At 40.4% G+C, this 12,683-nt stretch overlaps 1 protein-coding gene across 8 annotated transcripts in view; it reads left to right on the forward strand.

Moving 5' to 3' along the window:
• Nucleotides 1–12,683, forward strand: part of LOC122999638 (neurexin-3b) — a 293,680-nt gene that overhangs the window by 223,903 nt on the left and 57,094 nt on the right. The window lies entirely within an intron of this gene.

The following is a 12,683-nucleotide window of genomic DNA, read 5'->3' on the forward strand; positions in this document are numbered from 1 at the left end:
CAACAACAAGCAGTTTCTTAGCTGCCTTTACAGTATAGAGAGATAAAGTGTATTTGTGAGTATGTGTTCGCGTGTGTATAAGTAAGAGAGGGAAGTGGCGACACGGGTAGAGAGAGAATTATAAAGATGTACAGCAACTAGTGAGGGCGATGCAGGGAATGCCTCCCTCTGTGTTTCTAACCAACCGAGTAATTGCAGGAACCTCTAAAGGAAGGAAAAGGAATGCATTTTTAATTCTGCTTTTTAGATATCACAGCATAGCTAGCCAAGCAGGGTATCTCTTATAATTTGGCTGCAAGTCATTGGGGGGCGAATATCTTCATTCCTCCAGTCTCATGGCGCTAATGAATTTAGTAATATAAAAAAAAAAAAGCAACTGGAGATTTTTGCCAATTCACTGAGAGAAGCAGCATGTTCAGAACATAGTGTAGGATTTTTTTTTTTTTTGCCCGCTGTGTGGTTACATTACACTGCTAATATTTCAAATGATATATTGACAGACAAGGGTGATCAAACAGTGGGTTTCATTAAATATTAGCAGTGATTGTAGCCTTAAACAGGACCACTATGTAAGATTTAGTGGCATCTAGCAGTGAGGTTGCAGATTGCAACTAACTGAATACCTCTCCCCTTCCAAGTGTGTAGGAGAACCTACAGTTGCAGTGAAACTCGTGAAAAACGTGGAAGTCTCTCTCTAGTGCCAGTGTTTGGTTTGTCCGTTCTGGGCTACTGTAGAAACATGGTGGTGCAACACAGTGGGCTCCATGGGAGAGGACCCGCTCTCTATGAACAGTAAGGTAACAAAAACACAACAATTCTTAGTTTCATGGGATTAAACACTAATCAAAACATACTTATGAATATTATGTTTCATTTCTGCCAAGTTTGTTCTACTAGATGCCACTAAATTCTACACACTGTACCTTTAAACTATAAAATAATGTGCAGAAATCATGGAAGTGCAAGGCTCTGTTTTTCCACGATTAAACCGTTATTGAACAGTAACCACATGTAAAAAAAAGTTGGACTTTTTGCCACAGGTAAACAGTAAATAATTAATTAGACCTTGAGTGAATATTTAACTATGAAACCAGTGGATTTGGTTACATCTTGAGGAAAAATAATTCAAGGTTTGACCTCACTTCCAATGTTTTTGTTATTATCATTTGCCCCATGTTGTACTTTGTTAGTCTCCAGTTCTGTAGCTGTGGGAATATTGGATCACTAGGAAGGTTACCACAATGTGAATATCTTCTAATTTGCAGCTAAAACAACTCAGCTGCCTCTACAAGGTTTATGTTCACAAGAAATGCTTTTTAAATTATCAGACATTCCAGACTGCCAAGACTTGACTGAAATGTCATTAGATAATAACTTCTGATGACAGACGCCAGGTCCTCGCTGTCAGCGTTTTGAGTTTAGTAATGAATCTGGAGGAAAAGGTTAAAGGCTTTACGCCTGTCAATTCTGAATATACGTACGTCTAACCAAAGGTCTCATCGGGCCCAGGGCCATTACCTTAGCCTTTGCAATTATGAGGTCACTACTTGAAAACACTAAAAGCTACATAGCCACACTATAATATCTTAAACAGCTGAATATATAAGACGGTAGAGTCAACAAAAAGAGTGCGAACATAACTTTTACTCAGAGTCTTTGGTGTATGCAGAGGTTTTTACTTCTCACCTCATTCCATCATAAAACTATCTCTGCTATCTCCTTTCAAGTCCCTCTTTAATAAAACTTCACCAGGAGAACATGCACGTCTTTGACTGACCTTGAAAGAAACAGCAAATTTTTGAAACCCACAGAGCCCCAGAGTGCAGAGAAAAACACACATTTTGAGGCAAGACCTAATCACTGACTCCCTCCTTAGTCTTCCTCTCTCTTGCTTTCTTCATTATCTCCCCCCCTCCCCCCCCCCCCCCCCTCCTCTCTGTGATTAGCTTACGGCTTGTTTGGCAATCATGAATTAAAATGCTGATTGTAGTGTTTACATTTTAACTGCTAAGAACAACTGCATGCTTGGTTTCAAATCTGAGGGGCAATTTGGGTAATTTGCAGAGGTGAGCACAACATTTTGCCATGCTGCTGTTTCATTTATAAGTTCATTTGATCGCCGGGGTCTAATGCAGAGCATAAAGCAGACAAGGATCCTTGTCAGGTGTCATGCTGTGCCTATGTCGCACATAGTAAAAGAATCCAATGTTTAAGTATAAACCTAACACTGCAGAAAACAAATAGCAAAAAACATTTGTATCACAGGTAACTTTTTAGTGAAAGATGATTCGAAAGGTGGGCTTGTGGCAACACTGCAGTGATTAGTGAATGTGGGGTATGTGCACATTAAAAGTGTGTGTGTGTGTGTGTGTGTGTGTGTGTGAGCCCGCTTAAATCCGTGACAGAAAAACTCTAAGCTGTGGGCTAGATGTGGTGGTTGTGACTCACACAGTATCTCACCAGGGACTGCACATGACTGCAGGTGAAGATTACCCAAGATGTAACACACACACACACACACACACACACACACACATATGCACACACACACACACACACACACACACACACACACAAACACATATACACACACACAGAAATCCTTCAGAATCTCATCTCTACAGCTTTCAGATGGGGAAAAAAAACTTTTATTTTATTTATTTGCCACAAACAGACATAAGATAGACAATACAATTAACAGCACAAATATAAAGAAACCATACTGCATATAAGACACTGACATAACCTCACCACGGTGATAAATACGCTTGTGATGATAAATTGTAGTTTCAAAATTGTCAGGATATTTTCTCGATATTAAAGGAAGAAAACAACACCTTCTAATTCTTTGAAGAGACAAACTTGTGCCTGACATATCATCAATTTTAATCACCAAATAAAAGATAGATAATATGAATACAGTAAATATAGGAATTAACCAGTCAGCATTATATACTTGAAAGCCGTAGTCTTAACGTCTTAGAGGTGGATTGTACAACGGCCTTCAAAGTAAAGACAGGAAAGACAGACAGAGGAGGACGACATACAACCAAAGTCCTGGCCTGGGTTTGATTATAGCTGCAGAGTATGTGCCTCAGGCAGCAGAAAGACCCTGTCTTCTCTCTTTTTATATGGTTTGAAAAGAAGAGAGCGCTGGGCGGGAGAGAGCTGGAGCTCGGTTAATCGTGGCTCCGGTGAGCCCAGATGAACTCGCTTCTGCGGAGATGTTGTAGGTGACAAGTTGAAGTCAGGCGAAGCTGAAATGGAGAATGCTCCATCAAGTTTCATGTCTTTTGGTTTCCAATTAAAAGGGGGAAATTGCAGCCAGACACCTGACAAGATAAAGACTCTGCCGGTATTGCAACAGTCTTTCTCTAACATAACTTAAAAAATATGCCGCACTCTGTACAAAGTCATTACAATGAAAACTCCAATTGCCAGTATATGAACAAATGTGTCTTAGATATAATTTCTGGGCTTTTGTTTGAACTAAAAACTTTATTCTGATGTATGGTGTATTACATGTGTAGTCTGTCTGCTTTTAAGGCCTAACTGGGATTATTTAGTTTGATTTAAAGTCATGTTGGAAAAGCTTTATTTTCCACTTACCTTTAGTCCCATTTTTATGGTTTGCAATCGTGTTTTACACAGAAAGCTTACACATAAGCTGATTGTTTTTGTCGGTAATGATTTTCATAAGACAATTCTACGACTAGATGGATTGATCGGTGGATTCTCCAGATGTTGTTGACAAACTCAGATTTCGCTCGTTATATCCAGCACATGTAAAGCACGTACGCGCACTTTGTTTTCCCAACCCAGGAGGATTTCTAAATCTTCACTCACTCTCTCTCTCTCTCTCAAAAAACACACATTGACAACCAATCAGGTGCGTGTATTCTAATGGAGCGATGGGACACTGAATTCCATTACCCACTTGAGTTTTCCCCCCCTCATGCTAATTCACGGGGAGAAAAAAAAGGTGCGGCTGCCGGATAATTGAAAACCCTAGTGCAGACAAGTAGGCGCACTCAGACACAAGATGTGGAATGAGATGAGTGGGCTGTGGATGGTAAAATGCTATATTGTATACACCATGCTGTATCTTGTTTTTCCTACCACCCTTACATATGTTACATGCATACACTAATGCATGTATATTTTAATGCATTAACGCAGGATGCATAATTCATTCCTTTTTTCGCTAATTCCTGTCTCTCCCATTCATTCGTCAGCTTCTTTTCCGTCCGTATGCGCTTATGTCTAACAGTGTCTATATCCCCCATCTACCTCTCTCCCTCCCTCTACCTCTGACAGACCTAATATAAGATGTTTGATGTGTACCTGTGTGCATCAGCGCGTATATGGCCAGGAATGTATTGCTTCTATCAAGTTACCCTACCTCGGCAGGGAAAGATAGATATTATCGCGGTTATGGCTCATGGCCTCTGATAACATTACAGCTTCTTATTTGACTTTGTATTTCCTTACCTCCCACATTTGATTCCCCCAATGGAAATAAAGAGCTGGGAAAATATACCTCGCAGCTGTTTTCACAACCAGTTGAATGCAGTACACGCAGTCAGCGTTACTGTAACTTTGTTGATAAATAAGTCTTTCTCTGAACCTGAACAGCAGTCATTTTTATCTCATCTGCTTTATTATTCAGATTTTCCCGGTGATACAACAGACTGTATTACTTCACCTTACGACTGTTATTTAAACTAACAAACAGCGAAATGCAACCTTTACAAGAATATTATTGGCAGTAGCACAGGTTACTTCTTATGAGATCAATATATAATACCAGATTATTAGCACTGTGCCTTCCCTGGGGGGTGACTCTGTTGACATAATGACTTTTCACAGCAGGCTGAGCTTAACTGGCATACTAGCCGCCAGATGGTCAGTGGACATGTGTGTGTGTGTGTGTGTGTTTGTGCGCAAGGTAAGCATTCACACGCTTGGTGCTTACATGAGAAGCTGTGAAACATTGTATAATCATAAAGCAGCATTTGTGTTTTTAATCAGACGTTCAGGTTAGTGTTGGTCTTTTATGAATGGATGTCATCTCTTCCTCTTAGGAATATTATGCTGTGCAGTATGATGCAATTATTTTTTTTTAGATTATCTAATCTAAGTGATTGTGCCCCAAAAATCTGATAACATTCCAACAACACTATTCCTCTTAATCAGTGGTGCTGCATAAATGCTGCTGATGCACCCCACAAACTATCCGCCTCATGTGTGTGTACCCTGTTGCCTCCAAGTTCCCATTATGTACAGTTCACATAGCAGAGTGCACATGGCAGCGCTGTTATATGCCCAGAAAACCAGCAACCAAACAGTGTTCTTATTCAGGATGCATCCAACCAACTTTTTCTCTTAGTAGTGACTCCGTTACCTCAACTCTGGGTATCAACCGTTGCAAAGTACAGATGCGATGCCAGTACTTTTTATTCCCCAAATTTTTATATCCGTATAGCTCAGGGACACTTGAATATAAGCAATCATCATTAATATTTTTAGTAACACCTGTGCTTTTTCTACTATATCAAAATATCTGCTGTTAAATAGTCCTGTTGGAATCATTTTTATGGAAGGTAACGAGGCCAGGGACACTGCTTGGGGACACTGAATTTTATCATGACACTGACAAAGAAACTGGATAGATCACATCTGGCTGATACCCAAATTGCTTAATCAGGTCAGCATTGGCACCAATGACGATCCAGCGTGTCAGATCGATGCTTTACTAACTGTCATCCTGGAATAATTATACCTGACCCCTGCTTTTCTCTGTGTCAGATAGTGTGTGGCAATTTTATTAAACTCAACTTTATCTAGTAATATACACCATTTAAGCGCATGATAAACTGAATTAGTAACAGGCTTAAAACTAGTTTCTGACACAGTGCCCCTCAACAAGCCTGGGCCGCAAGACTAGTTAATAATGCACGACCCGCCTCAGTTGATATTAAAAACAAATTTGCAATTAATTACATTACCAAAACCAATTGACATGCAAACCTGGGACGTTTTGGGCCCATGGGAGTCTGGAGGCCTCAGGCCAGTTGTGCATTTTGCCAATTTGGTAATTCACACTTGTGTGTAGTGCTTACAAATGGAAAGCAACATGCCTTTAAAGATGTACTCCAGCAGTTTAGTTTTGCACTTTCATGAAGTTGGGGGAATTATGATAGATAGATGAAGAAATAATTAAATTATTATGAAAATTGAAACAGAAAAGGCCAAGATGTGCTGACATTTAGTCGCTAGTACGGTTCAAACTCCAAAGAACCTTCCTGCTCGTAAAAACCCACAACTTTCAAGCGCCGCACTCCCTGTTTCTAACGCAGGCTTTGTGTTATATATTTGTAATCTACAAGCCCAAGCTGAGCCGTCATAAGGGTTATTTTCTCACACTTTACCAGGCTTCCCACAGCACCACAAAGAAAATTATACAACTATTTTCCACTGCTGATTAGTACTTCATATACGGAGTAAACCAATCTTGAAGAGTAAAATCAAAGCGTGTTTCACCTGGCTCTTAAAAGGGAAACTTGAAACTCTCTCTGGTGTAATTACTCTGCAAAAGTGGACTTTCTCCAGTATTTGAGTTCATTTTTATCTGCATGTACTTGTGACCATCTCACCCCGTGCATTTCGATGATGTTTTGCGTTTCATTTCACCTTTAGAATAAATGCTGCAAGGTCATAAAATAAACCCCCTAAAAATATTTCTAGGACAGTTGGTATGGAATATTACAGAAAGAAAATAAAAGAGAGTTCATTTAAAGTTATTTTCTCCTCTGGTAAAGTATTGACATTCGTGAGTTGACAGAGAATAATCAAGAAAGGAGGTTGAGAGTTTTGGTGCCTGTGGTCATTAATATTTAATAACTGCAGGCACCTCCACTTCGACTGAAAACACAGAGAAAAAAAGATGCACAGACACACTTAAATGCACATTACACCGAAAACCTTTTTGCGTCTTGTATTTTCTCAAACTGCACATGCATGGATACACGCAAACATATGTAACACAAGCACTCGCCCTCTTTACTTCTCCCTCTCTGGCTCCTGTACGCACCCACCTACATGCTCACCCCCCACTTATTTTCTCACTCTCTGCCACTGCCATGTGCATATATATATATATAAACACGCACACACACACACACACATTTCCACAAGCTCCTTCAACAAATTCTCACACCACGGCACACTGGCGCTGACACACCAAACATGATACGAGGGCTCTTCGGGGACATCTGTCACTCATTCATGTCAACCAGAGGCACTTCAGGGGGAACAGTTTATGTAGCAGACCCCCTGACACTCACACACACCAAATAACCCTCCTAACCCGATTTCAGGAGGGCAACAGCAAGTAATAACTGCTCAAGTTGGACAAACAGAGCAGCATTATTACAGTGTACCCATGTGGGCCGTGGCCTTAGCCCTGGCCTCAGCGATGTATATTTCATGGATTAAGATGAAAAATTCAATGAGGAACAACAAACATTGTGCCTCTCTCTCCCTACTTTGCTCTCTGACAGCCACCCCTCCCGGGGATCCTCGTGTTTTCACAGCTTCATGGTAGGACATGAATCCCATTCTCACAGTGATGAAGAGACAGAAGGAGAAGATGAAAGAGACAAGAGAGTGGAGCATCGTGTACGTCCAAAAGTAGAACAAATACAAGAGGCTGGATGAAAAAGAGAGAGAGAGAAAAAAAAAAAAAAGAATAAGAAGAGGTGGGAGAAAAGGAGTTGGGGAGAGAGATAGAGAGATGTGGGTATTTTAGAATTCAGAGCAGGATCAGAGACAAACTTGGCTCAGATAGGTCTCAGCACACAAGCACATTGGCTGTGAATTCCAAATTATATGTTGCCTTTCTGTCTCACTCTGACGCCACAGCCATCCCCCCACCCCCCCACCCACCCACCCCGCTTTCTCCTTCTTATCTCTCACTCCTTCTTATCTCTCTGTCTCTCTTTTCTTTTTTCTGCGACAGCGCCACAGCACTGTTGTTTTCATACTAAAGGCTAGATTGGACCCAGGTAGCTGGTCGGTCAGTTGGTTGGTATTCAGCTGCAGTGGAAAAAAGTGACTCCGTTAAAGCCCTGTAGAGGCCAAGGTTATACTCACAGAGGTGTGGACAGAATGTGGCCATTTCAGTGGCGGCCATTTTATCTTCAAAGCTCTTCTCTGTTGTTACACCAAAGTGTTTATTTCTTATTGTAGCAGATATTTGAGAATATCGGTCCTGACCAATTACTCGTTACTTATTACACATTGGGGAAAAAAATACATTACTGAACAGCAGAAGTAATTACTTTCATTATTTTCCATTTCTCAGCTTCCAACAACTTTAAAACCACCACAGCTACACCTGGCATCATCTGTATTTAACACTAGAAATAGAAAATGAGACATTTTGCTACAGTAGCTTGACCCCTATGACTCCTCACAGTCCTCCTAGTGGATCTGCACGGTTCACACACTCTCCAACTCTTAACAATATCCAGGTGATTCCTAAATGTAGGCTCACCATGGCTAGAAAAAAGAAATATGGTTAAAATAATTTCAGAGTCATCAGAAGAAATAAAAAAAAGTAACTAGAACCAGATTAAAAGTTAGATGGATATAATGGTCATGGGAGAAACAAAACATTTACAATGATGTGCATTAAATTAACAAGGGAGCTGTAGTTTTTTTGCATTCTTACAAATAAATAATTCATATTTTTGTTAACAATAGGTCAAATGACTGTAATGTTGAAAGGGTTCGCTAGCAGTGAAAGACTCACATAGAATTATCTCCTGACTCTGCTATGAAGCATATTTTAGCACCTTTCAGCTGATTCTTTTGGGCTTTACAACCCTCAACCTTGCTGTTTTGGTTCACTTTCATATTTTTTGGCTGCTGTAGGCAGCAAAGAAACTTCAAAAAACACACCGTACGCTACCTGCACAGCATCAAACAGCAGATAGACAAAGTTAGCAACTAGCTGATAGCTATAATGAATTACCAGAGAATTACCAGACCAGAGCCAAGAGAGGGAGTATCGGACTTACATTCATCAGGTGGACAAAAACACCGATCCAAATGAATGCAGGATGTGTAAAAAAGCAACGTGTTTGCCATATTAACTTTCGTTACCGCCTAATGCTGGTTCTAACAACACATAACTCTGTCTTTATAAGTAGCTGCATTTTCTTAGATGGAGACAGATGCTCCCTGAGATCAAAGCGCTCCACTTCACTCAGGTGCGGCATCATTTTATAATTTCCCTCTATTTACCCAGCTACAGACGCGATGCTATGTGTGCTTGAGTGATGAGCGGGACAGCTTGTGACGAGCACCTAATGAAAGATCACAGGGATTTGGAATCGATTGAGGTGTATCTCACACACAAGGCTAGGTGCCATCTCAGCTACAAAGACACTCCTAAATCCTCCGTCAAGCCTCGGCGTTACCCTGTTACAGCCACTCTCTGCTGCTCCTACGCCGTCTCTCACCTGAGCCACAGGACCAAGAGGAAGACAGAGATTGAGAGGGGGGGGGGGGGGGAGTAAAACCAAATAAGAGAAAGAGATTCACATTTTAGCAATTTGACTCCCTTTCGGATTATCGACAAGAAGGGTGGATGATGAATTGCGGGGCTGTGCCATCTCAGCTCCAAAGACACTCCTAAATCCTCCCTCAAGCCTCAGCATTGCCCTATTACAGCCACTCTCTGCTCTCCTCTGCCATCTCTCACCTGAGCCACAGGAAAAAAGGAGGCAGATAGAAATACAGAGATTGGAGAGAGAGAGAGAGAGGGAGGGGAGAGAGTAAAGCCAAATAAGAGAAAGAGATTCACATTTTAGCAAATTGACTCCCTTTCGGATTATCGACAGGAAGGGGGGGGGATGATGAATTGCGGGGCTACTCAAGTGATAAACGTCAACATTAGAAAATAAATGTAGTGGAAAGAAGGCAAAAAAAAAAAAGTCTTCTGCCTTCAATATCAGCAACGGTGTGGCAGATTGGCTCACTCGCAAACACACACACGTATATACACATATGTACACACTGCAAATGTATTCATGGAGGATTAAGCGCCTGCTGGTAAGAAAAAAGCAGCAAGTAGTTGTTTTTTTTTTTTTTTCCTCTCGCTTGCTGATAAAAAAAAATGAGGGGGATCAAATTTGAGTGCGAGGCTCCTTCACAGATGGAGTGAAAATGTGAAAGTGAGTACCTCTGCATTTTACCGAGTGCGAGTTTGTATTTATTTAATCCCCCCATTATTGACTCTCACCGTGACAAAGCTCTATTGACAAGGAGACAAAACAGACTATATCACTTTTTTTTTTATGAAGCTGGGATCATCAGAAAAACAATCTATAGGGATAAATGATATTTCCTACAGGATGGCTCTTATATAGAATTATTATAAGCGCTGAATGGCTGAAGGTTATGGAGTGTGTCTCTGAGGTTTATTGATCCTCAAACATTCTGGGCAGGCAGTGGGGCAGATGGCCAAGGACATGACAGCCAAGTCTTCCATCTCCACATCTCTTGTTCTGCTCCTCCACTGCCCTTAACCATTTCCTCTGTCTCTCTATTGTGGGGAAAAAAAACATTATTTTTTTAGCTCCAGTTCTGCAAAGCACACACACACATTTACTGTCAACAAAGAGGCTATGGCCCCCAATAGAACCCAGCCTGATTGGGCGCCCAACTCGACCAATAAGGTTATGACCTATTTATCCTGATGACATATTCTGTGTATATCTGAGATGTTTGTGCATGGTTGTGTGTTGTTTCAATGATTTTTCAAGGGTCGTTTTAAGGTTACATCAAAGGAAAAAACATCCTCATATGCTTTGAACTACAGTATCATATTTAATATGCCTGTGATGCTCCAAGCATTCTGCTAATTATTTATATGGAGTGGCTACTTAACCTTACATTTTCAGTTGTTTAACTCCAGTGTATCTGCACTGGAATTATCTCGATATACCATCCTGCTGTCTAATTGTGGCAAATTCCTAGAACAGTGAGATAATTTTTACTTTTCAGTAGCTTTTTATCACAGCTCCATATTTTACTAATAATTTCCTAAAAAAAGAAACTAATATGTCACTCTAATTTATTTGGAAAGATTGAGATAAATAAACAAAGTAATCGTCTTTTTAGCGCACAGCGGGTCAGCTGTAAGTGCAAAGATGTAATGTGATGTGTCCTTCTGTGTAGTGTCAATTATGGGCAAGCATAAAATAAAATTCACAAATATAGAGAGTAAAGTTTTTAACAGATAAATTAATATTTACTTGGTTTGAAATGGGTATTTCAAGGAAATTCCACTGTAAATCAACAAACAACCCTCACCCTAACTACAGTATGTAACTACTGTACCTTATAATCGACTGATTCTTTTTAAAACCTAATTCAAAGGACTGAGTGAGTACTTACTGTCTAATGTCTCAACACATTGTCTGTTTTCCATATAATTACCACCAAATTACATAATCCTTTCAAAAAAACTCTCAAGGAAATTATTAAGATATTACAAAACCTGTAAAATTAAGTATTACCAAAAAAATGCAACATCTCCTTTAAGGTTATGCAGATGCATTATGTTGTAATTAATATATGCCAATGAAGAGTAGCAAGCAAATTTAGTCAGACTAAGGTCTAACTCACTCATTCACCTGCAATGAAGTTGTGTGTGTGTGTGTGTGTGTCTCTCAGCCGTGCCCTCTGTAAGATCTAAGCCTATGGCCATGACAGTATGAGTCAGCACAAAGGTGACAGATGTTAAGACGATGGACATGGGTGAAAGCACAGCTCTCTTGACCCCCCTTCCGCCCCCCCCTTCCCTCCACCCTCTGAATTTCACAGGCTCCCTTTGATTAAGTTGGTTTGAAGGCTGAAGAGAACATGGTTAATTCATTCTTCCCACATTATCTTTAATTCATTCATGTCTTGGCTGGAACGTGCCAGAATGGCCACAGAAGAGAAGGAAAAAGGCAGCCGTGGCGTATTCACTTAAAAAAAATACTGTATTCATCATATTTTCTTTTCCCTCTGATAACACTCACATGGTTTTTGATAAATGACCGCTCGTGGCATACACATGATGCAATTGCACGCGTGTTTTAGGAAAAATAAGATGTGGCTGTTCAGCAGTCTTCCCAGTGTTGAATTGCCCTAACCTGCGCATGTGTTGGCCGTTTTCCAGCAGGCTTCTGCCTGGACAGCAATTAATGTCATTTGGAGCGAAGAGGGACCTCATGACTCATTACATATGCCTTTTGCTCGGAAAAGCCTCCAAGGGGCCTTCTCCACTTGTGTGCCAATGCTGCCACTCGGGGGATAGCACAAGTTGGATAACACTCTAATTATAAAATTCACTATGAAAAATGTCTTCTTCAGTGCTGGCAGGGATGAGATTAAACTTGGTTTGGCTTTAGTTTATTTGAGCTTCTTGTGCCTACAGACTATAGTTACTGTATGGATACTGTGAATTTGCCGTTTCTGCAATTATTGTCTAACTGCCTGCAGTGTAAGTTTTTTTTATAGTTTATTTCTTTGACAAGTTTTTAATTCCTGGATGGCTATTTAGTAACCAAACTATTGCAAAGAAAGACTCGCGGCGCTAAGCTCATGAAAGTCAGGTTAAAATTTTA

This window comes from Thunnus albacares, chromosome 16, assembly GCF_914725855.1.
Source record: "Thunnus albacares chromosome 16, fThuAlb1.1, whole genome shotgun sequence".
Lineage (NCBI taxonomy): Eukaryota > Metazoa > Chordata > Actinopteri > Scombriformes > Scombridae > Thunnus > Thunnus albacares.